The sequence below is a fragment of the Hyaena hyaena genome, unplaced genomic scaffold (genome assembly GCF_003009895.1).
Source record: "Hyaena hyaena isolate Hyena2069 unplaced genomic scaffold, ASM300989v1 scaffold_486, whole genome shotgun sequence".
Classification (NCBI taxonomy): domain Eukaryota; kingdom Metazoa; phylum Chordata; class Mammalia; order Carnivora; family Hyaenidae; genus Hyaena; species Hyaena hyaena.
The window spans coordinates 214,540-242,468 of NW_024081116.1; the positions used below are offsets into that span (position 1 = coordinate 214,540).

At 33.0% G+C, this 27,929-nt stretch overlaps 1 pseudogene; it reads left to right on the top strand.

Moving 5' to 3' along the window:
• Positions 1-22,434: 22,434 nt before the first annotated feature.
• The window catches only part of LOC120246725, a 44,594-nt pseudogene continuing 39,099 nt past the window's right edge, over positions 22,435-27,929 (top strand).

Here is a 27,929-nt window from a genome sequence, read left to right on the forward strand (position 1 = left end):
TTTTCCACCATGAAAATGTTTTAGTGGTGGTGTCTATACAGCTGGTCATGTCAAGGCAGGAGCAAGTATAGTGAGCAGCGAGGCATGGCTGCTGGGGAAAAGGTTGTGAGTGGACAGAGTTTACAAGGCTTCCGTGCCATAACAGGTGCCAGACGGCTGCAGACCCCTCCTCCTCCACCTTCTCAAACTAACTGTTCTCTTCACTGTGGTGCCCTGGAACTACTGGTACTTGGACACCAGGTCATCCATGTTGCTCTTGGCCTCAGTGAACTCCATCTCATCTATACCTTTACTTGTGTACCAGTGCAGGATGACCTTGCACCTGAACATGGCCACGAAATGCTCCAAGATGTGCTTGAACAGTTCCCCAGTGGTCTCGCTGTTGCAGCTGAAGGGGGAGGACATTTTTAGCCCCTCGGGATGTCATAGAGAGCTGTTTTCACGTTGTTGGGGATCCACTTGACCAAACAGCTGCTGTTCTTGATTTGGAAGTTAGGCATGTCAACCTTAAATAAAACAAACAGTAATCTAGTTAAACAAAAACGAGTTTATTTGGGAATAATGGGAGAACTGAGACAAGCAAACTATGGAGAACCACAGGCAATCCCAAAGAGACAAAATGGCAGCTAGCTTTTATTAAGTTCCAGAAGGAAACCGGGGAGGGCTGTTTTGAGTATAAGTTCATTGGAGGAGAATGAGACTTGTAGATAGTGACAGCTTCTCACAGGCTGCAACACAACAGTTTCTTGTTACTGAGGTATATGGAAATCTTCCATCTTCTTGTTGGTCATGTAAGTTGAGAGGAGTGGTACCTGTGTGAGAGCTCTCCCTTCATAGCTTCCTGACTCCATTTTTAGTTAGGTTTCCTTCCTTCATTCCTGCAAGTGTCTGCTCATCTACCTTCTTCAGGTAAAATTTCAAATGTATCATTTCCAAAAGCTTATTCCCAATATAGATGACAAATATTGATTTAAAAATATTTAAACCAAGCCAACATCAAAAGTATCATAAGATTTATAATATTTTTGCTAAAATCTGAAATTTATAGACATAAAAGAGCATTTTATATAGATAAAATGTATTCTTTAAATGTTTCTGCCTTAGCCTATGAAGTGGATCCTCCAGAATAATATATAAAAAGTCATGACTTCATTATCATTAATTTATCAAGTAATAATATTATTTAAACCCAGAAATGTATTAAGATGTTTTTGAATATTCTTTCTGAAACTCATCATTTCTTGGCACATCATTCTTCTGTCTTGGTATCTTCCGATTTCTATTTCCTGTCAATATTCTAATATTAAAAAGGTTCCTTTTAAGATGTTCTAAAGAATGTTACATTTTACAGGTAGAGGTAAAGTAAATAACCCAATTTCAAGTAAGGAAATAAGATGTCCATGAGAAAGTCCAAAGTGTTTCTAAAACTGAATTAAAAACAAGTCCATTTTTAAGTGGATGTGTCTACATAAAAGATGGCATTTGATTTGGTCTTTTTAAGATGACAGTCACAATCCTGATCCCTGTAGTATTTTCTGGGACATAGCTATTTGGTAAAATGCTCATTAGTGGGACTGATTGTCCTTCAGTGTGTTTGCTGAATATGGAGGAGGTTTTGTTGGTGACTGTCTTACCCACTAGGAATCTATTCAAATTATACCCCTCACTTTAATAAAACAATTTCCAAATGTTTAACAAAGTCTGAGTGTCAACCCTTTCTCTGTATGTAAAAAAAATAAAAATAGAAATAAAAACTACACACAAAATATTGCCTGAGAAAATAGTTTTAAAAAGAAACATGTTTCATCATAAAAAATTACCACCATTTGGTTTCATCTGAGATTATCGCATGTGATTAGTACATTTATATCAACCAAAAACCTTACTAGGTGTGCAAATGCATGTCTGTGACCTCTATTTACTTAAGAGATAATATGATCAGAGTAAGAATGAATTTTTATGCAAATTCCTATTCTTATAAAATTCATGGATTTACCATTTATATCTTTTCTACTTGATTTGGGGAAAGGGAACTGCATGATAAATGTCCTTTTCTTATAGACAATCCATGTGGTTTATCCTATTTGTTGATTAATGGCTATTTGGGGTGTGTTAATACCAATTACTTCTCCTCCCTGCCCCCATACATCCACACCACTTTCTTCTTCACCCATCTCCAGTCTTACCTTCAAGTTCACCTCCTCCAAGTGGCTTACCCTAACCACCTTTTGTACAAATTCATCCTTTTTACTGAAATGTATCTTATTTCTCTCCTGCATTTTTCCTCCGTAACATATATTGCCTTCTATCTCACTGCAAGGTCAACTTTGAAAAATGTGGTTGTTTTTCACCACCAGAATATGAGGTCCATGAAAGAAGTTTTGTTTGCTCACAGAAATACCCACTGATGTGGCAGGCATTTAATAGGTGTTTTTTGACTGCCTGAATGGCAAGCATCCCAGCAGTGCCAAAACATTGTGCAGCAAGTTGTTTCACTAAAGTCTCGTTCTGCCGGAGTCTTATAAGGAGCACAGCTCTATAGCTATAGCACAGCTATAGCAGACTCTCTCTGCTTGCGTTCCATGTATATTGTGAACACATGCACTATTTCAAACCATTCAAACAGCATGTCAAAAAGTCAAGCCCAGGGGCGCCTGGGTGGCTCAGTCGGTTAAGCATCGGACTTTGGCTTAGGTCATGATCTCGCGGTTCCTGGGTTCTGAGCCCCCAGTAGGGCTCTGGGATGACAGCTAGCTCATAGCCTGGAGCGTGTCTTAGATTCTTTATCTCCCTCTATCTCTTACCTTCCCCTGCTCTCTCTCTCTCTTTCTCTCTCTCAGAAATAAATAAAAAACATTACATTTTTTTAAAAAAGTCAAGCCCATGCTCCCTTTATATCCTAAAAAATAATGCATAATCGAAAGCAGTTTATTTTTTGCAGAAAGTGTGCAAATAAAAGAAAAAGTAGGAGATAAATCTTCTCATATACTACTGAGATGAGTGAAAGAAGGGTTATATAAAAACTTTTTTACGGCTTTTACTTCAAAAATGAACATGGGATGTATCATGTTTTTAAAAAGTGAATAAGCTAAATGACAGTAGCTTTTCATTTTTGTAATTGGGTTTTGAATGTATTTCCCCGCTTTATTTCTCCTGCATTTATTCCATATTCTTTTGGTTTTACTCATTTCTTAAAGAACTTCAGTCAGTAACCTCCACTCTGAGAAAATTGCCTTCTTACAGTGCTTTGACGGTGTTTTCTTCTGAAAATAGGATCATTGAAATTGATAAATCACTTCTGAAAAATATATTTGGCAACTTGGCATACCCTTAATTCCTTTAGAGAGGATTTCATTTCATTTCTACCATTTCTTATAAAAATATATTTAATGGGGCGCCTGGGTGGCTTAGTCGGTTAAGCATCCAACTTTTGCTTAGGTCATGATCTCGCGGTTCGTGGGTTCGAGCCCCGCGTCGGGCTCTGTGCTGACTGCCAGCTCAGAGCCTGGAGCCCGTTTCAGTCTGTGACTCCCTCTCTCTCTCACCCTCCCCTGCTCATGCTGTCTCTCTCTCTCTCTCCTAGAAATAAATAAAAAATATTAAAATATATATATATTTAAGTAAAATAATTACTGTAAGCAAGCATCAGAATTAAATGTAGATGGCACCCATGTCAAAAGCTCACAGGTCTCATGATAGATGTTACTTATGCCAAGACCTAGATTCGAGGTACCTAGTTATATAGAAAACTCATTTTGGAAAACTTAGCACTTCTTAAATATGTAACACTAGAAATTCTTCTAATATTTTAGATGAAATCCATGTCTCCTCTGTTTTTTATTACCAAACAAAAATTAAAAAATTCCAATAGAAAAAATAAACCATATTATATATACTATATGTAATTTTAATATATATATACTATATACTGCATGCACTACATACTATGTATTAAATATATAGTCTCAGAAATACCTCCAAACTCTCAGGTTTTCATTCTCATCAGAATTAGACATGAGTAATTAAAACTTATTTTCTTAGGTTATTATCTCTCCCCGGATTTCACTTTTCCTGTGAGATTAATCAATCTCATCCAATTCTATGTAATTTATCATCTCTTTACACTTCCATGTTTGTTGTGACTTAGCCAGTCAATTACCTCTCTGAGTCAATCTTATCTTTTCTTTATTGTGTTTCTAGTACTAATTTTCTATATATTTACAGACAAATAAGAGCAGAGATAATAGTTAGTAATGCCATTTTGATTTGTAAAATTTTTACTTGCAGTTTAAGAAGTATTAAATTTTCCACTGATGATCTTTTTTCATCTCCAATGAAATTACCCTAAAACCAGAACCCTAATATTTCTTCATATATGACACACACCCTCATTTCTAGTATTTACTTTCTAGTTTCTAGAATAAAGAAAATAAATAAATAAATAAATAAGCCTTGAATGATTGTGAGAGATACAGCTTTCCTCCATAGTTACTTTGTAATAGGGACTGAAAATGAATCATTGTGTGTGAGTATTACTTTGTACTATTTTGGTTTTCTGTAAGACTTGCTTTCTGATATTCATCATGATAAATAAGAAGGTCTCAAAACAGAACAACATATGATTATATTCTCCTTAGTCTTCTTTTTACTCTCCAAAAAGAATCTTTTTATACGAGGGATAGAAAGAATATAAAAGGAAATACCATTGTGTCACTATGAAAAGATCTACTTGCTAATATATAGTAATTTATTTCTTATTATTTATAAAATGTCAGTATATACCTATGAAATAGTTATTTCTCAAGTCTTAACATACATATAACAATTATTTAACAAAGCATTCTGAAAAAACACCTGTCAATATCTGAAGGATCAAATTGAAAATTTATGCAAATATTGGTCTCCTTGGCTATAGTTATTCAAAAACTTTTCTTCAATACTTAATAAATGCCTTAAACATTTATTTCCCCTACATCTATTTCTGAATAAATAGATGTTATCTATTTCTGAATAAATAGATGTTATCTATTTCTGAATAAATAGATGTTATCTATTTCTGAATAGGAGTCTAGACTGTTAATAGTGTATGCTTTTCAAGGTTAGACTCTTTACTTTTAAGATTATTGATCTTGCATATATTTCTACTAAAATTAAAATTTTCTATCAAGCAGTTTTATTACTATCATAAATTAAATATTCATAAAACTGTAGGTGCTCTACAGTTACAGGAATAGGTAAATGACCGAATCATGTTGGAGTGTTCTGGTTTTCTTGAGCTTTAAAAGAGGACTAGGTACTAATTCTAGCTAGTAAAACTGTGTTGCAAAACATGAAGAACTAATATCTACCTTATCTATTACAAAATGTTTGCTTTTGAATATCACTTAATTTTAAACATCACTTAATTTTAAAATGCCTATGGGTATAAATTGTACAACATGTTACAGTATGTTATACAAGAACTAAAATGACCTTTACCCAAAGTTGGCAACACTTCAGTTAATGCCAGGAATGGGAAAAGAAACCCTATAAAAACTCAAAGGCATTAATGGATTAAAGATTTAAATGTAAGATCTGAAACCATAAAACTCATAGAAGACAACATAGGGAAAAGCTCCTGGACACTGGCCTTGGCAATTATTTTTTGGACATGACATCAAAAGTGCAAGCAATAAAAGCAGATATAGACAAGTGAAATTATATCAAGCGGAGAAGTTTCTGCACAGCAAAGAAAATAATCAACAAAATGAAAGTACAACCTACAAAATGGAAGAAAATATATGCAATCTGATATCCAATAAAATGTTCATATGCAAAATAAAGAACTCCTACCACTCAGTAGAAAAAATCCAAATAATCCAACTTAAAAAAGGCAAAGGGAATGAATAAATATTTCTCCCAAGAAACATACAAATGACCAACAAATATATGAAAATATACTCAACATAACTAATCATCGGAAAAATACAAATCAAATCACAATGAGATATCATCTCATGCCTGTTAAAATGACATTTATTAAAAAAAAAAAAAAGGTAATGCTTGGCGAAGATATGGAGAAAAGGAAACTCATACAACATCGGAAGACATGTACATATTGCTTTATTCATTATCGAAAACAGCATGAAGTTTCCTCAAAAAATTAAAAATAGAACTGTCATATGATCTAGCAATCTCACTTCTGGGTACATACACAAAGGAGTTGAAATCAGTATCTCAAAGTGATACCTGCACTTTCATGTCATTGCAAAAGAATCCATAATAGCCAAATCATGGGAGCAAATCAAGTATCAGTCAACATGTGAATGGATAAAGAAAATGTGGTGGATACATAAAATGGAATATTTTTCAGGCTTAAGAGTAAAGGAAATCTTGCCATTTGTGATGATATGGATAAACCTGTACATAATGCTGAGTGAAATAAGTCAAGTTGGACAAATACTACACAATACCTTTCATAAAGAATTGAAACTAGTCAGGTGTATAGAAGTAGACAACAAAATGCTGTATTCCAGAGACTGGGGAAAGGGAGAAAGGAGAGGTATTAGTGAAAGGGCACAAACTGTGGTTATACGAGATGAATTAATTCAAGATATCTACTACTCTAATGACTATAGTTAACAACACTGTTCTATACTTTTAAAACTTGTTTAAAAGTATAGATCTTATGTTAAATATTCATATTATAAATAATAACTATAATCATAAGAGAATGAGAGAAAACTTTGAGAGGTGATGTATAGATTTATGGCATAGATAGGTGTGACGATTTCACGGGTATATAATCATCTTTAAATTTATAAAGTTATATACATAAATTATGTAGTTTTTATATGCCAAAAGTAGATTAATAAAAATCACAGTCATTTCAAATTAAGTATGTATTATTTTATTAACATAAAGCATTTTTAATACTAGAGGATTGTTATTACATAAGAAAAGAAACCATCAATAAATTGAAAAGGTAACCTATAAAATAGAAGAAAATACTGGTAAATTATATATTTGATAAGGGGTTAAAATACACAATATATAGAGAGCTCATACAACTTAATAGCAAAAGAGCAAATAATCCAATATTAAAATGGGCACAGATCTGAATAGACATTTTTCCAAAGGAGATATATAAATGGTCAATTAAGTACAAAGAAAACGTGTTCAACTAACAGTGAACTATCTAATAGGGACATTTTTTAAAGTCCTATTCATATTAGCAACAAAAAGAATAAAATACTTAGGAATTGCCTCAAGTAAAGAAATGGAAGTTTTAGACACTAATCTATGAAATACTAATAAGGGAAATTTAAAAAGACATAAATAAATGGAGAGACACTATGTATTCATGGATTGGAAGAATTAATATTATTAAAATATACATACTACTAAAAGTGATCTACAAATTTAATTTACCTCTTTCAAAATCCCATGATAATTTCTACAAAAATAGAAAAAAATCTAAAATTTAAATAGAACCTCCAAAACTCTATATAAGCAAAGTAACTTTGAGAAGTAAAACAAACCTGAAAGCGTTACAGTTTCCAACTTCAAATTATACTACAAAGCTATAGTCATCAAGATAGTATGATACGGATATATATATATATATATATGCCACTGAACCCAGAAATAAATTCACACATTTCTAGTCAGCTGATTCTTGACAAAGGTGCCAGGAAAAAACAATGAGGAAAAGATGTTCTTAAATAAATGCTGTTAGCAAAACAAATATCTACTTACAAAAGAATGGAATGGGACCACTATCATACCATACTCCAAAATCAACTCAAAATTCATGAAAGACTTAAATGTAAGACCTGAAACTGCAGAACTCCCAAAAAATAAAACAAAACAAAATAAAAAGGGAAAACCTATAAAAAGGGAAAGCCTTGACGTTGATCTTGGCAATAATTTTTTGGATATGAGACCCAAAGCATAGGCAACAAAAGGAAATATAAACAAATGGAGTTACTTCAAGCTAAAAATCTACTGTACTGCAAAGGAAAAGATCAGTAAAATGGAAAGAAAACTTATAAAATGGAAAAAATATTTTGAAGCCATATACATCAATACCAAAATACAAATAATTAACAAATGGCCAAAGGACACTAAATAGAAACTTCTCAGAAAAAAGAAATCTAGTTGACTTAAGATATATGAAAAAGTGCTCAGTATCACTAATTATTAGGAAAATGCAAATTACAACCATAATAAGATGTCACCTTAGAATGGCTATTATAAAAGGACAATGACTAAAATGCGTTGGTGAGGATATGAAGTAAAGAAATCTTTGTACATTTATATTCCCACCATCCATGATAGAAAACAGTATGGCAGTTACTCAAATAATTAAGAATAGAAATCTCATGTGATCCAGAAATCCAGTTTCTGAGTTTATTGAAAGAATCTGAAGTCACAATTGTGTAGATACATCTGTATGTTCATGTTCACTGCAGTATTACAGTAGCCAATTTATGGAAACAACCTACATGTCATTTGACAGATGAATAAAGAAAATTTTTCATGGATAGGTGGATAGATTTGATAGATAAATGCCTCTCTCTCTCTCTCTCTCTCTCTGTGTGTGTGTCTCTGTCTTTATATATTATAATACATATTATATATAATACATAATTCATACAATGGATTATTACTCATTCTAAAAAATTCTGTCATTTTTCAATAACATGGATGATGGAGGACACTGTGCTAAATGAAATAAGTAAGACACAGAAAAAGAAATACTGTGTGATCTCACATATGAAACCTAAAATAATCAAACTCAGAAATACAGACTAGAATGGGGTTTGATGGAGGGCAATGGATGATGTTGGTTAAAGTGTAGAAAGTTTCACTTATGCAAGATAATATTCAATTTCAATTCTAGAAATTGAAAGTATAGCATGGTAAAGATAGTTAACAGTAATGTATTATATACTTGAAATTTGAGAAGATAGATCTTAAATTAAACCCACTCACCACACTTGGGGCTCCTGGGTGGCTCAGTAGGTTAAACATTCAACTCCGGCTGAGGTCATGATCTCGTGGTTTGTGAATTAGAGCCCCATGTCGGGCTCTGTGCAGACAGTGCAGAGCCCACTTGGGATTCAGTTTCTGCTTCTCTCTGCCCTTCCCCTACTCATGCTGTCTCTCTCTCTCTCTCTCTCTCTCTCTGTTAAAAATAAATAAACATTAAAAAAAATTTAAGTCTCATCACACACACTCACATACACATACAGCGTACACTATGCAAAGGTTATGAATATGTTAATTAGCTTCAGTCTGGTGATGTTTTACAGTGTATACATATATCACTTCATCAAGTTGTATATCTTAAATATGTAATTTTCATAGATGAAGATATTCAGTAAAGCTGTTTAAAAATGCCCCAGTGTTTCTTCCTTGACCAACTTTTCTTAATCTACATTGACACCCTCAGAGATTTTATTCAGCTGAATGACTAAAAACACTATCTTATTTTGATGATTCCCAAAGTACATATTCAGCCTGAACTTCTTCTGAATCTAAGCTCATTTTTTCCAGCTGTGTACTCAGGAGGTCTACCTGAGTATTTAAAAAGCCTCTCCAAGGGCACCTGGATGGCTCAGTTGATTAAGGGTCTGACTGTGGCTCAGGTCATGATCTCACAGTTCATGAATTTGAACCCCACATTGGGCTCCGTGCTGACAGCTCAGAGCCTGGAACCAGCTTCGGATTCTGTGCCCCCTCTAAACAGTCTAGCCTCCTAAACTGTCTTCCTTCTTCTGTTCTACTTCTTTGCCCTTCATTGTTAACATAGCATCCAGAATAATTCTGCAGTAATACAAATCTTACCTTGTCACTCATATGTTTATACCTTTCCAGTTCATACAACGTCATACAAGGCTCTCCATGACATGCCTATCTTCTTATATTTCTGAAATCATGTCTCATTCCTTGTCATATTTTTTATCCTGAACAGAATATCTAATAAATGACATTTCTATTTTCTATATTAATTTATATCTTTTTACTACATATTCTTTATTTTAGATGAATGGGTTTCCTGTTATGGATAAGCATGAGTAGTCATAACAGTATATATTTAGATGATCTCATCCTCGATGGACATGAATCATGGAAGACCATAAATCAGGAATATTTATAAGGCATGCATGGGAACAGACAAGAAATATAAAGCCTACATAGAAAATTGGAAAAATTAAAATCATCTTTCATAGTGAGGCAATTTACTCATTCAATTCACTATTCATACTGGTTGATTTTTTTTCTATAAATGACTTTGATTTAAGTATTCAAATGTCCCTTTTATTCAGGGTGGCAAAAATGAAACAGAATTTCCTGCCTACTCATAAACTGTAGCATGTTATCCCTATGAATGTGTTTTCTTTATTTATTTTTATTACAGGTAGAATTTATTATGATGGAAAGTAAAAGTATTAGCTAAATTTTCCTCACACCACAAATCACAGACTGAATATAGTTTTTATAAGAAATTTTAACTCAAAACTTTCCAATGATACAGAAATAGTGGGATCTATAAAGCATGCAAACTCTGTTTCAAGACTTTTTTCTCTTCAAATGACATCCAATGTGATGGATTTCTTTTTAACAACATTGAGCTGAGCCATTAAACTAGCTTTAACAATTTATGGTTTGGCCATAAAACATGCAATATTTACATGCTTTGATAAAAATTAATTGTTACATTCAACCAAATAGTGTAATATATATATATACATATATATATATATATAACCATGTATAGCACTATACTAGATACTTTATTGTGAGAACTTTAGATATGTACAGTTTTTCTACTTTGGAGCTTCTATTATGGTATTAATAACTAGTGCAAAAAAATAAAAATAAGTTTATTTAGAAAGAAGGTTTAAATAACTATAAATGGAAAGTAAGACATTGATTTTCATTTACAGGGGATATGTAAAGACATGTAGAAACAAATTTGGATGTCTGGCATTTTTTTCTCAGAAATAATCTGTTTCTAAATAAGCGTTTACTTGATTAATCTGAGAAAACTTTCTCAGAGAATTAAACCCCCAGAACTCTCAATTAAAATAGGAGAACAGTATAATGTGTTAAGTTTAAAAACCCATATTAGGGGCGCCTGGGTGGCTTAGTCGGTTAAGCGTCCGACTTTCGCTTAGGTCATGATCTCGCGGTTCGTGGGTTCGAGCCCCGCGTCGGGCTGTGTGCTGACTGCTAGCTCAGAGCCTGGAGCCTGTTTCAGTCTGTGACTCCCTCTTTCTCTGACCCTCCCCTGCTCACGCTGTCTCTCTCTCTTTCTCTCTCCTAGAAATAAATAAAAAAATATTAAAAAAAATAAAAAAAATAAAAACCCATACTAACTATACACAACCAAGAGCTGACCCTTAACTCGAGGTGACCAGCAACCTTAGAGGATGGGTTAGTACCAGATTAAGTTCTTGGAAGATATTGGCAGCAATTGGAATGATATAACTCTATCTTCTTTGAACTTTTACTTCATCACATATGTTCTGTTTAAGTTAAAGTAGCCAATACTTCCCCCTAGGTCCACAGATGTGTGTACACAACTTTATCTTCTAAACTAATTGTTCTTAAAACAATTTGATAAGTTTACAAAACTGCTAATCTATTCGAGAAATATAAAATTACTTTAAACAATCAAAGAAAATCTCTTGCCAAGGTCAAAATTATTTCACATAAATGAACCATGATTATAGATACTAATTGAGGTCACCGAATTAATTGGATCCTGATTTTTAGTTATAGCCGCATTTTAAAAATATACTGATACAAAGTTATAAAAGCAAAGGCATAAATATTTTTGTATTTTATATGATATTGCTTAAGCAGAAGTTTACCAACAATTCATGTAGGCAATTTTATCTATCTTATGTAGTTGATGTCCGTATTGAATATGGCCAAAATATTTGCTATTTTGCCAGCTACATTAATAAGCATTAATAAATGCTTATTAATGCTTATTAATTATTATTATTAATATATTATCAATAATATACATTTACCCAAGATTTATCTGATAGTTTCATCACTGAGTTTGAAGATTTGACCACTATGACTATCTTAGTCTAGATTTGCTGTACTTGTTCATTTATAGTCAAATCTGGACAAAGGAGGGATGCCTGGATGGCTCAGTTGGCTAAGCAATCCACTTTAAAGGGCTCAGGTCATGATCTCGCAGTTCCTGATTTCAAGCCTGACGTCGGGCTCCATGCTGACAGCTTGAAGCCTGGAGCCTGTTTTGGATTCTGTGTCTCCCTCTCTTTTTGACCCTCCCTTGGCTTGCACTCTATCTCTCTCTCAAAAATAAATAAACATTAAAAAATATAATATAAAAAATTGGACAAGGGAGCACCAAAGAGTACACAGGGACTAGTCTGGAAGCTAAGCAATCCTCCATTCCCCCATTTCATAACAGCATTCCTAACTCCTGATGATCAGAATCAACTACTCTTGTCACAATGCTGAGTCCTCTTATAAGCTCTGTTCCCTGAGTTCAAAGATCTCTAAGTGCCCTGGTAACACTCAGAGGTAATAGTTAGTTGAGACTTTTTCTTTTCTCCTGATGAAAAAGTTTTGTAAGGAAAACTTTCATGCATATCCACATGTATAAATGCGAGTATTCAGAGAATGCTATATTTGGAGAGTGGTTCAGCATATTCTGGACTGTGAGCATGTTTACCTGAAAAACCTCTTTATAATTATTTGTATTAGCCAAAATTATTGAAAAATATTTAAGAACAGTTATCATAAAACCATTGTATGTTTCAACTTAATGCACAAAATATTTTTCAAACATTGAATATCACTCTCTGTGGATTATCTCCCCTCAATATTTATTTTTGTTTTGCTGAGATATAATTGGCATACAGCACTGCATAAGTTTAAGGTACACAGTATAACGATTTGATCTGTGTATGTTGTGAGGTTCACTCCATTAGAGTATACTGGTACTATTTTATCAGTTAAAAAGAACTAACAGAATCATGGACAAATAATTCCATATATAAACTATATATCACAAGAAGATTTTTCTATTCCCCACTCCCAATATTTTTATAGAGCTACCATGAAAGACTCCCTTGGATCAGGGAGAAAGAAGTGATGTCACATTCCCTAATGCATTTAGGAGAATAATTGATACCAGTACATATTCGCTATGCACATCTTACTTCTGGAAGTAGGTGGAAGGCAGCCAAAATGTACCAGCTTGAGAATAAACTATATCTCATTTCCTAATACCAAACTGAGCCAATATGCTGCAACACTGGAGATAATTATGTTTGCATCAGCAATCATGCCATAACATTTCACCTGACATACAGAGACTGTCAATGAGTGCCATTAGAAAAACATCAGAGATAAATCACAAATACCTTCCTTCTTCCTAGCATCCCCAGACATAAGATCGTCTAGTACATGATTATCACCATTTCTCTCAGAAGTGTTCAGATTGTCATTCACTTCTCTTCTATCACACAATTTCATATCCTCTCTCTATTTCCTACGGAGTCATATAACATGCAGTTACAGGAGTCTGGATTTTTCACTTGTCAAGAGACTTTTGTTAAATGTGTCAGCACTCATTTCTTTTTATTTTTGTATAGTTCCCATTGTGAGAATGTAGCAAATTTTGTTTATCGATTCACTAGTGAATGCATAATTTGTGTTGGTACTACTTCTTAAATATCTGTCTATATATTATAACAGCCTGCTTTAGTAGAGTCTGTTAATGTTGGCTACTGCATTCCTCTTCATTGTAGTATTCACATTTTACTTTAACTCTTGCAGAGATGGAAATCTATACCATTGATGACTCCCCAATGTCACTAATAACTATGGAAGAACATCCCTGTACAGAGATCTCAAAGAGCAATAGAATTATCCTCCTAAAATACATATACGACTCAGGGATAGAAATACTGGGATTATGTGAAGATTAATTTGCCTCAGTACTAACAGATCACAGATATATACAGAATACATTTTATGTTGCACATTTCTAGCAGTTTAAAAAAAAGCTGTTATTCATACACTCAAATGCCTCAATCTAAAATGATCAATAATACTGCAATTGAAAGTTTTTTCTATAATCTTAACCAAAAGTTGACTTTACTCAGGTTAATATTTTTATTAGATTACATTGAAATATAAAATTTAATTATTAATTTTCCAACATTATTCCCTTGATGATTTTAGATATTTTGATATCATTCCCTGATATGCCCTCTGTCTGAAAACTTTGTCTATTGTGTCCTTCATTTAACTAAATCCTGACTTTGATGTAATCATATTAGTTAATGTCTCTTGCAATGGTTTGGCTTCAATTTGCATTTAAATTGCTTCAAATGTATCATCTTATTCCTAGATTACAAGGATATTTTTCTATGTTCCCTTCTAACTTAGAACAGTAAATTAATAGTGTATTCAAGAGATACATTTTTATATCACCTATTTTCTTTTTAAAATTCTCAATGAAATTTGGGGCCATCTTCATTATATATATATACACACACACACACACACACTTATAGATACACACACATACATATATACATGTATGAATAAGTACTATTTTTTTTAAAATTTTTTTAATGTTTTATTTATTTCTAGGAGAGAGAGAGAGAGACAGCGTGAGCAGGGGAGGGTCAGAGAGAGAGGGAGTCACAGACTGAAACAGGCTCCAGGCTCTGAGCTGGCAGTCAGCACAGAGCCCGACGCGGGGCTCGAACCCACGAACCGCGAGATCATGACCTAAGCGAAAGTCGGACGCTTAACCGACTAAGCCACCCAGGCGCCCCTGAATATGTACTATTTATGTGATACTACATATACATAAACATAAGTATCATATGTATATATGTATCATATATATATACATAGATATTCATATATGGTAGTTTATGTGCTAAGACTTAACAACCAATAAGACAAATCATCCCTAATTCCAAATAATTAATATACATTGATGACTTTCACAAACAATAAATTTGTCATCATCCATTGGGAAAAGGCTATAGTAAACAAATGACAAACATATAAGTACAAAATTGAAAATCAATAAATTTAAATTAATAAAGATAATGTCAATAAAAAAATCAAAAGAAATGGTTAGTTACCCTATGTAAACAGGGTATTGGAAATGGTTAGTTACCCTATGTAAGCAGTGATACAGAAACATTTCACAATGACCAGAATTAAGATACAAAGTAATGAATGAAAAGTAGCCAGGAGCATAAAAATGAAACAAACTGTTTGCCCCGAAAAATAGTACTAAATGTTTAAATTACACAGACAATAAGAAAGAAAGGTAAAGGAAAATATGAAAGAAGCCAGGTCCTGACCCAGTGGACAAGAGCAAAGCTTTCATAACTAACTAGTTAGTTGATTTGCGTGTAAGGTACCATGGGCATAATTTTTTGTTGTTCTCACTAGTAACTCTTCGGAATAGCTTTTTTGTTTGTATGGTTTTAGGTGTCTATAATTGTGCACAGAATACTCTCATTTCTTTCATTCTAAACTGCAAGTCTTTTAAAGGCAGGAAGAAAACTAGCTATATCTCAAGAATATATTAGACTTATTAAATATTTCTGAGAGCAATAATACCATAACGTCTCAACTTACATTTAGTTTGCTATTTAAATGACCAATAGGAAAACCTTTTTGATTTAGGGAATGAGACATGGGAAAATGGACTGATTTGCCAAATATATTGAAATGGAGAAAATAAAATTATAATATGAGTAAAATGAAGAGAACAAAGAACCCATGCATCAAGAACACCCTTATCTATCAGTTTTTTTTGCTGAGGTCTTTAACAGTGGCTACCAGAATCAGACAAGCATTTTCAAACTCATCCAGATTTATGGATTAAAAATGCCATCAGCTGTGTCTGCCTTAAATAAAAATAGCCACAATACTACCCATAGTTACTAGAATAACTCATGATTGATTGATAGATCATCTCAAATTCACCTTCCTCCTTTGAAACACAGAAGTTATAGAATTTTGTTGTTATTCTGTAGGGATTTTCTGAAATACTAAACCTTCAGTTATTATTCATTGCATCCCTAATGTATCAAAAACTATATATTTTTGAGAGCAACATGCAATCTTGTTAGAAAGACTGTTTTATAGAGTTGATTTTTCTATCTTAAGAGTGCTAGTTATTGATCCAAATGCCATAAACATCATGATTTAAGCTTGTTTCTTGTTTATCGTCTACGGTTTCTCTTCTTTATGTTAGGTAGAAAAAAAAAAAAGGAGTGGAGCACATTTGGAAGGCTGAGTTGCTGTAAGATCTGTTAACACCAAGAACAATGACACAAATGACAGTAGAGCTAAAAATGGTTGATAACTTTCCAGTCACAATCTGTTAATGTCTTCTTACTTTTTATATCTGTTAAATGAAATTATTTATTCACACTTATCAATTTTAACAGTAATAATATGTCTCAATTTCTAAAATATGAGTATTTATAAGAAGAAATGCACAGGTTAGCTAGCAAAATCTTGCTTCTAAAATATCAGTAGTACGCTCCTGTAGAGAACAAGAAAGAGTGACATTCTCAATGTTAGTAAAAGCCAGAAAACTACCAACATTTCAGGTCATTGTTGAATCTATATTAGGTTAGCAAGGCTCAAATATTTCCAGTATTGTAAATTTTTAAATCATTTTTTAAAATTTCCCCAGTGATTTGTAGTTGTCCTAAGAATGCCTTTACATAATGGATTTTTTTCCCCCATAATTGAGAGCATTAGCTAAAACCAGGAAATGCACTTTTGTAATTTTCTGTGGTTTCTAAACATATAGTGTGGATTTTAAAAATATATAAACTGCTATAAAACTGATACAACCTGATTCACAGTAGTGAATTACAGAAATTACTGCATACTATTAAAGCTAAGTATATTTTTGAATACTGTGAAAAATTATCCACGTATTTGTTTTCCTTATTAAAATCTGTTGGAAAACAATTTAACAGACTAGGAACTACTAATTTATTTATTTATTTATTTATTTATTTATTTATTTATTTATAATGTAAACATGGAGGGAGAGAGGGAGAGGGAGAAGGAACATCTTAAGCAGGCTTCACGCCCAGTGTGGAGCTGGACACAGGGCTCAATCCATGATTGTGAGATCATGACCCCAACAGAAATCAAGAGTCAGATTCTTAATTGACTGAACCACTCAGGTTCTCCTAAGAGTAGGAAATTTAAAACAACAACAACAAAATAGACAAGGTAAAATGAAAGTGACACTAATTGATGCAATGTATTGTCTAGATCAAAATGATTTAAATTAAGCCCTGTATGGTAAAGCACAGGCTTTTATAGGTTTATAGATTTTCTAATCCTTAACTTTGTCTTCTTATCTCAGACTGATAAAATTAAAAAACAGTATGTTCTCTTGAAGGAAACAAACTCTTTTCCTTGATTCAGTCCTGTCTGTAGTGAAGAAAATAAAAACTTTTCTTATATATAAAGATAACCTCGTTGTTTTCATTATTTTTTTCCAAGTATGTTTCCTTCTACTGCAAATTTAACCCATGCTTCAAGTTAAATTAATTGAAATCAATTCACTTTAACCAATTATTTTTCATAGCCTGAGTTTAGATATTTTACATACATATTAAAAACAAACTACAGTCTTAAAAAAAGAATCTAAAAACCCACTACAATTTCTACCTTTAAATTGATAAAAATTTGTTAAACATAAAAGTTATGTACATATGAAACATTATACAGTTGTATGTTATTAACTACTAGAGAGAACTATTCAATAAATATGTGTGGTAGAATTGCATTGGACATAAAGTAGTGTAAATAAAGACTGTCAGGGAAAAATATATTGTGAGATAACTTATAAAGCTTTTGTATCTTAATAATAGCTTTACAACACAAACAAGCCACACTTTATCCAAATATATTGGGTTGCAGCTAAAGTAGTCCTTAGAGAAAAATTTTAGTCACTAAATGAAAAAAGTTCTCAAATCAATGCCTTAGTTTCCAACTCTAGAAATTCGACAAAAATAGCAAATTAAAGAAGAAAAGAAATCAAGATCAGAGCGGAAAGCAATGATATAGAAAGAAAATTTAATAAAAGATATTTCCATGAAACCAAAAGCTACTTCTTTTAAACAGTAAAATTGTTAAATCTCCTAGTACACTGAGCAAGAAAAAAAGAGCAAAGACACAAATTACCAATTTCATAAATGAGAGAGGGAGCATCAACACATAGTTTATATACATTAAAAGTTTTGTTATGGGAACATTATGAGCAACTTTATTCCCATAGTCAACAACTTAGATGAATTAGAAAAATTGTTTAAAAGACACACACCATTATATCTTACTAGAGTTAATACAATTAGTACACAACTTAATACTCCAAAATCCAACAAAGAAACGGTTTTGTAGTTAAAATTAATTTTTCAAAGAAACCCCAAGCCCACATGATTTCCCTAGAAAATTTTACCAGACACCTTCAGGAAAAAATAATTCCAGCTCTACGCAAAATCTTTCAGAATGTTGAGGAGTTGAGACCTCTTAATTTTAATTATTCCAAAAATGTTATTGAATATAACAGCTGTCATTTTACATTTTGTTTCACATATATATTCATATATATATCTTTTATATTCTTCTATATTTTTACTATTTTGGTTTGCATTGAGTGAATATTTTCTAATTTAGCATTTTAATTTCATTAATGAAACATCAATCACAAGAAAGCTGCAATGACTACATTAATAACGGGAGATAATAGATGCTAAAACAAAAAGATGCTACTAGAGATAGAGTTATTTATAATAATAAAGAAGTTAATTTATAAGGAGTACATGGTAATTATAAAATACATTCACTTAATAATAGAACAGCAAGATTCACAAAGCAAAAATAACACAATGAAGAAAAAAATGAACCATTCAAACATAATCACTGGAGACTTCAATGCTCTAATGTATTAGCTTCCTAGAGCTGCCGTTAAAAAAAAAGTGTCCCAAACTGATGGCTGATAAAATGAACTTTATTGTTTCACAGTTCTGGAGGTTACAAGTTCAAAACCAAAGTGTTGGCAGGATCATGGATCATCCAAAATCCATAGGTAAATATCCCTCTTGGCCTCTTCTAGCCTCTGATAGTCCTAGGTGTTCCTTGGCTTTGGGCATAATTCTAATCTCTGCCTCAACCTTCACATGGTTATCTTCCCTCTTTGTCTGGGTTTCTCTGTGTCTGTATGTGTCATTCTCCCTGTGTACCTGTGACTATGTCCAAGTTTTCCTCTAAATACATGGACACTAGCCATACTTTATTAAGATACTGGATTAAAGGCATACTAATGACCTCATCTTAACTTCATTAAGTATGCAAAAGCCTTGTTTTAAAGTATGATCACATTCGAAGGTACTGGGGATTAGGGTAACAATATATTCTTTTTAAGGTGACACAATCCAACCCATAACATCTAATTTCATTAATGGATAGAAAAACTAGACTAAAGATCAATAAGGAAATAAAAGTCTTGAATAATACTATAAGCTGTCTGAATCTTACAGAAAGCTGTAGAACACATGACCCAGCAACAACAGAATATTCTTTATTTTCAAAGACATATAGAACATCCTCTAGGTTGGACTATGCATTAAAACCATAAAAGAAAGCTCAATTAATTGAAAGAATAGAAATAATATAAAATATGGTCTCTGAGGGGCACCTGGGTGGCTCAGTCCATCAAGCGAGCAGCTTTTGCTCAGGTCATGATCTCATGGCTGGTGAGTTCAAGTCCCACATCAGGGGTATGTGCTCAGAGTTCAGAGTTTGGAGCCTGCTTCAGATTCTGTGTCACATTTTCTCTGCCCTGCCCCTCTCTCCCCCTGCCTCAAAAATAAGCAAACATTAAAACTATTTTAAAAATATAGTCTCTGAAAATAATGGATTTTCATAGAAATTAATAACCATTGATATTTGAGGAAACTTACAACCTCACGGAAATTTTAAAAAGACATGTGTCTAAATAACCAATAGGACATAGGAAAAATCAAAAGGGAAATCAGAAAGTAATTTTAAATGAATGAAAATAAAGATATATGAAAATTTATGGAATGCAGGTAAAGTTGTATTTAGAAAAAAATTTCCAGCTATAAAGCCCTATATAAGAAAAAAAAATCTCATATCAAGTAACCCAACAGTCTAACACTCTAGGAAAAGAAGAGTAAGCTAAACCTAAAGCAAGAAAAAAGGAAGAATAAAAATTAATAAATTAATGAAGTAGAGAATAGGAAAACAATAAAATCAATAAAACCAAAATTTGGTTCTCTGAAAAGATCAGCAAAATTGATAAATTTTTAACTAGTTTGACCAAAAGAAAAAGAAAGAAGACTCAAGTGGCTAGACTCAGAAATGAAAGAGAAGACATTGGTACCAATTTTACAAAAATAAAAAGTGGTATAAAACAATACTATGAACAAATGTATGCCAACAAATCAGGTGACTTAGGTGAAAGGACAAATTTCAAAGCTGACTCAAGATAAAATAGACAATCTACTGAGAACTACAAGTGCCAAAATTTTATCAATTAAAAAAAAAAAAAACTACCAACAAAGAAAAGACCAGGCCCAGAGGACTTCAATCCTGAATTCTACCACATGTTCAAAGAATACAAATTCTTTGCATGCTTCCACATAATGGAAGAGGAGGAATATTTCTCAATTTATTTTATGAGGCCAGTATTATATCAAAACCAGACAAAGAAATCACAAAGAAAGAAAACTACATACTCATATCTCTAATGAATATGGATGCAAAATCCTCAACAAAATACAGGAAAACTGATTCTAACAACATATACAAAGAATTGTATACAATGACCAAGTAGAATTTATGCCAGTGATGGAAAGTTTGTTTCATATCCAAAAATAAATTAATGCAATATCACTTATATTCATACAATAATAATCAAAAAGCCTACAAAGATCATCTCAATGCATGCAACATAATTATTTGGGAAAAAAAAACCCAGCTAACACACATTCATTATGAAAACCCTCAACAACCAGGAAAGAAAAAACTTTCTAAATTTGAAAACTCACAGCTAGTATCAGACTTAATGGAAAAAGACGAGCTGTGTTTCCTTCATGATGAAGAAGACAAGGGAGTCCAGTCCCACTGATTGTATTCAACATTGCATTAGATTCTAGCCAGACAAATTAGGAAAAGAGGGGTGGAAGGGTGAAGAAATGGAAGGCATCCTGATTAGAAAAGAAGGAAATTGTCTCTATCCACAGATGATTTTGTACACAATAAATTCTTAAAGAATTCACTAAAAACCATTAGACCTAATAAATATATTCAAGCAAGGTTATCAGATACAGATCCATATAGAAAAACCATTTGTATTTCTAAACACTTGGATAAACAATCCGAAAATATATTTAATAAAGACATTTCATTTACAAGAGCATCAAAAAGAATAAAAATAAGATTAAATGTGGGGAACCTGGTTAATTCAGTTAGAAGAACATGTCACTCTTTGTGAGTTCGAGTCCCATGTTGGTTAGAGAGATTACTAAAATAGTAAATAAATAAAAACTTAAAAAAGTAGCAGCAAGTGTAACAAAACTACAAAACTTATATTCTGAAAACTACAAAACATTGTTAAAAATTATTTTAAAGATCTGAATAAATAGAAAAACATCCCGTGTTCATGGACCAAAAGATTTATAATGGCAATACCTGTCCAAAGTGATCCAGAGGTTCAATGCAATCCCTGTCAGAATCTCAGAAAATTTTGTAGAAATTGACAAACTAAGTTTAAAATTCAAGTAGAAATGCAAAGGACCCAAAATAGCCAAAACAATCTTGAAGAAAAAAAGAAAGCAGAAGGACACACACTTCTCCATGTCAAAACTTACTACAAAGCAATGATAATAAAAAAAAAAATGTTGCATGAGGGTAGACATGTAGATCAACAGACTACAAATGAGAATCCAGAAGTTACGTCTATAGTCAAGTGTTTTCCCACAAAAGTACAAAGATCATTTAATGAATAACCTTTAACAAATGATGCTCAGGTCAACACCATACATAAAAGAATGAAGTTGGGCCCTTACCTAACAACACACAAAAATTTACTCATAATGGGTCCAAGACCTAAATATAAAAGCTGAAACTATAAAACTATCAGAAAATATGGAAGTAAATCATTATGAATTTAGATTTGACAAAAACTTATTAAATATGACAAGAAAAGTTCAGTAACAAAAGGTAAGATAGATAATCAGTGTTTCCTAGCAGAGCTATAGCACTTAGACAAAACCAATGGCAAATGGAAGCATGCGGGGCCCAGAGAGGTCAACAGCAGCACCCTAGGTCTTGTTTCTTCTGCAGCAGTGTATATGATGGGGGATGGGGAGGGGACAACTAGCAGCGAAGAGACCTTGTAAAGTGACTGCAGATCCTTTGTGGCTCAGCAGTGTGTTCCCCATAGATGGCCATGTCTACACCCTCCCATGTGCCTGTAACAGAACTCCATCTAACCTGGAGGAGGCCCATCTTACCTGACCAGGAGGTCAAAATTTCAGCTGAGTGTATATATGATCACAAGGTTCAAACCGGATGCTGACAATGATGTCTATCTGGTATTGTATACGGAAGACTTTGATGTGGAGTCCAAATATATAGGACAGTTTGTGTTTCTGAACCAAGGAAAATAAGAAATAATGGAATGCTGTATACCTACATTGCTCTCCATCAAGCTGGCAATTTATCTCAGTATAATGGGAAACATGTTTAGTGTAATGGGAAAGCACCTTATGAATCCTCTCATTTCCTGCATAATCACAAAATCCAAAGAAATCAATCTTCTCCTTGGGGAACCTGCTACACCGCAAATGGAAGTTGAAAAGAAATGGACAAATGCTCTGAATGAAACTGTTTTTCACTGGAGATCAAGAATAACACTAAATTTGGTGGCAGGTGACATTGTTTTTGATAAGTTCTCTCTTCCTGCTGATGTGCATGAATAGGTTAAGAAATCCAGTTAGGAAAAAAAAAATGTCTGTTACTTCCCTATTCCGTTCTTGGTTCAGCCAAGTAATGAAGTGATAGATTAAACATCATAAATCATACTCCTATTGGGCTACCTCTCACAGTGTCCTACAGAAAGATCTCACTGGGGAAAATATCCTTCAGGATTCATGAGCAAGATTCTATATTCTCCTTGTAGTAGTTTGGGTTTTCAAAGACAGTTGCTAATGAGGTGAAAGGAATTTTTACAGATATCAACTTTAACCTTCATTTTTAACTGCATTTCATCTTCTTTTTGACTTCCTGGCTTAAAAAAAATGTCATCAATTTCTGAAGGAAAAACAAGAGCATGACTGCAGTATCCACCAAAGCAATGATTCGGTTCCACTGCACAGTGATTACATTACTTTTCCTTCTAGAAGAGAAGATGAATTTCCTAGTCCTTATCCCAGAAGACATTGGACTAGCAACTAAACTAGAGAAAGTAAATGACCATTCTTTGGTGAGCCCCAAGACCTGAAATTCAGTTTGGTACTTACAGTGAATGTGAATGGGAAACCAAGGAATATGTCATACTTCCCGTACCATGTCTGTACCTGAGGTGCTGTGTATTTGCTCCTGCATATCAAGTTTAAAAGTTGGTATTCTTGATTAATCATCAGTTTTGTCAATTGATGGAATATGCTTTTGCCTTTCTCTTTATATTACCTCAGCTTTATGAATTACAAGTTAAAGTCATTTTTACATCTATCTTGGAAGGAAATTATCTACAAAGCTGCAAGCACATTCATTGACTACGTCTTGGCGTTTACTATCACCATGCCAACATCATATTGGCTGCCATGTTTTAGGGACAATGTGGTGTTTCCTGTTCACCTTTACCAAAGATGATTTTAACCTGTGGATAAAAGGAGAGCAAGCATATTTAAGAAGTTTAATGAGGAAAATTCAAAGTAGAAACCCCATGCAGACTAAATGTTCTATCGCTTTAAAGAAGTCATTCTGTGGTTGGCTGTCAGGTGAACAAAGCTTGGATTTAGTATTTTTGGAAGCTTTGATATAGTTTCCTCAGACATTACATCTTCAGCATTCCCAAAAATGTCTTAAACATTTTTCATATGTCTTATTTACCTTTATGTTGCATCTGGAAAGAACTATTTGCACCTCCCTTTTACAACATTTAAACATCTGTCCGGGTCACAGTGTGTTGCCCGTCTTTGGTCACCCTTTTAATATGGTGGGTCTCCATGCAGGAATGTCCAGCGTTGGCCATACCCTTACTACAGTGTTTTCCCGTGAGGACGTACCTGGAGCACAGAAGGAACCCACATCTATGTATCTATCTATCTATCTATCTATCTATCTATCTATCTATCTATCAGAGACACAATTTCATTGTGAATTTTAAATTTACACAAGGCATTTACATAGGCATGTAAATTCACCCATTTGGATTCCCTGGAATCAATGGCTTATTTTCTTTTTGCTTAAATTTTGATTGCTTTAAAGCTTATTGTATTAAGGTAATATTCTAATTTAAAGTAAATCTACCTGACTATGAAAATAATACATCAATTAGACATGATTCAAATTATTTTTAACCTTTTGTTTGGTTTGATTTGTGTTTCAAAGGATCATGATGAAAGTGAAAAAAACATCCACATACATAATCAGAGAAAATAATATGCTAATTGTATATCCAATAAAAAACTAACATCTAGAATATATAAAAAAAACTTGTATAACTCATAATCAAGAAAAAAATTCAATTAAAAATGGGCAAAAGTTCTCCAAAGAAGACAGATATACAAATGGTCAGTGTGTACGTAAAAAGATGCTCAATATTAGCCATCAGGGAAGTGCAAATCAAAACCACGGTGAGGGGGACCTGGGTGTCTCAGTTGGTTAAAGGTCCACTCTTGATGTTGGTTCAGGTCATAATTTTGTGTTTTGTGAGTTCGAGTCTTACATCAGGTTCTGCACTGAAGGAGTCTGCTTGGGATTCTCTGTCTCCCATTCTCTCTGCCCCCCCCCCACTCTCTCAAAAATAAAAGAAATAACATTAAAAAATAAACACAGTGAGATACTACTTTAAACCTAATAGAATGACTAGAATTAAAAAAAAAGATAACAACAAGCTTTGGCAAGCAATGAGAAAAATCAGAACCTATATACACTGCTGGTTGGAATGCAAAATGATGCAGCAGCTTTGGGAGACAGTCTGGCAGCTCCTCAAACTTTGAAACTCTGAGTTACTATATGACCCAGAAATTCCACTGTTAGATATATTCCCAGGAGAAATAACAATATATGCTATACAGATACTTGCACATAAATATTTATAACGGCATTACTCATAGTAGCTAAAAGGCAGAAACAATAAAAATGTCAATCAAAGGATAAATGGATAAACAAAATATGGTATATCCTTACAGTGAAAATTTATTCATCCATTAAAAAAAAAACCAAAATACTGAAATACGCCACAACACCAATGAACTTGGAGACATTATACTGATAGAAGTAAGTCCCAGTCACAAAAGACCACATACTATATGATTCCATTCATATGAAAGAACAGGGAAATATATAAAGATAGAAAGTAGATTAATGTTCACTTATGGCTAGAGGAGAGGGGACCTGGGAATGTGGGGAATAGATACATAAAGGATGTGGAGACATTTTTTGAGGTGTAAAAACTTTTCTAGAATTGACTGTGTTGATGGCTGTACATGTTTATGAATATACTAGAAGTCACATTGAACTATACAGGTCAAGTGTGTGAATTATAAGGTATGCGAATAATATATTAGAAGAAAGAGAGGTGTTGGTGGTACAAAGACCCATTTGAAAGCTATTGCAAGATAAGGGAAAACAGGTGTGTGTGTGTGTGTGTGTGTGTGTGTGTGTGTGTGTGTGAGTGAACTAGAGTAGAAGTTACCTAATATGACAAAGTAAGTATATAATAAAATAACTATTTTATATTGCATTGACTATTGTTAAGGCCTGTTAATGCTCAAATCAATTAATTTTTATAATAATATTAGAGTAGGTCATTTTCTAGTCTATAGGAAAAGAAACTGAGGATAAGAGCTCAAATAATTGCTCAAGTATATGGTGCTGAACCAAACATCCAACCATTGGCTTTGTGACCTTAGAATCCATACTCTTTAGTATATTGATACTTGGATGATTAATGGTTCATCATCCAACCGTCCAATGTCAAATATGTTTAAATCATTGAATTAGATGCTGAGATATACAGTCAAATATGATGTCATTAACATCAGTAACCTGTATCATGAAAGACAATGGTATGTACCATAAATCTGTAATTATAGTGAGATGTGATACCTACAGAGATATATACTAAGTGCTAGAGGAACATACAGTGAGATGTAATTCCTACAGAGATATATACTAAGTGCTCAAGGAACATACAAGAAAATTCAAACACTATGAAAGAGATGACAGCCAAAAAATATATACAGTAAGATTTTGGGTCTAGAATAATTGTTGATCACTTAGATAGCAATTAGCTAATCCTCTACAAGTAGATTCTACAAATATTATCTATATCCACACCCATGATTGTGTTCTTTAATTTATTTTCACTTTGCAGTTTCTATTCTATACATTGCATTCTGTGTTCTATTCTTATTATGGAACATTCTTGGCGAGGGCTTTGTTACTAAACTTTCTATGATGCTTTTTAAATATCTATCTCCGGATCTTCTATTGTAGACTATTAAGTCATTTAGTACAGGTAATATGCCTTATTCATCTTCCTGTCATATCATCACGGTCAGTGCCTGGCTTGTGGGTGCTTAATAAATATTTTTGAATAAGGAAATAATGGCATAAGTGAACAAATAAATGAAAGGGCCAATGTGTTATTTTGCCCATAAAAATTATATAGAAAAAATACTAGTTTGTGTGTAGTAAAAGTTGGTTATAGAAGAGACTAGATGTGTTTTTTTTTTGAATTTACTGAATCAGTGATAGATGATAGATAGATAGATAGATAGATAGATAGATAGATAGATAAAACCAGTACATAGGGAATTCATTAGAAAATCAAAGTTAGAGCTTATCAATTTTAGAGCATTTTCACAGAAGTGAGAATTGAATCACTTCAAGAAAAAGAAAAGACAATGTGCATAAGACATATTATTCCTGAATAAAAGTAAGGGCTCAAAGAATTTGGAAAAGTTGAATTATAGTCAGTTCCACTAACCAAGTTCTCTACTTTCTCCTAAAACCCTCAAAACCAACAATGCAGAACACTAATGGTTGAAAACTATCCCTGCAAAAATATCAGGGAATTTGCGGTAGGTTAAAGGATTCCAAATGCAAATGCATTATGAAATTCCTAACCATGTTACCTTAATTTAGTTGGAGACTATAGAATTACAGAAGCTGGTATGAAAACAGAGACACCAGGCATTTGTGAAGAGAGAAAAGGGATAGAAGTTGATAATTAAACCAGGGATTTGAGACACCAGTTTTGAGTAATGCTAAGATCCAAGGCATGACACTTGAATATGCAATCAAATTATTATAGAGTTTAAGAATTTTGTACCATAAATTAAAGGAATAGTTACTCAACATGGAAATATTTATGTCATCATTAAGAGGCATGGACTAGAGCTGATAATTGAATAAGAAACTTAAGAATCTGAAGAAAATGGAAAACGGTCATGAATTTCTTTATGACTGTCACACAGGAGTTTAACAAAGTCAAATGTCATAACAATGTCTTGAACAAGTTCTCTTTAGTTTACTATAATCCTCAGGTAAGAAATGAAATTAAACTTCTCTACAATGGTAATATTTTATTCCCTTTACACTAACATGAATCTCCTTCTCTGACA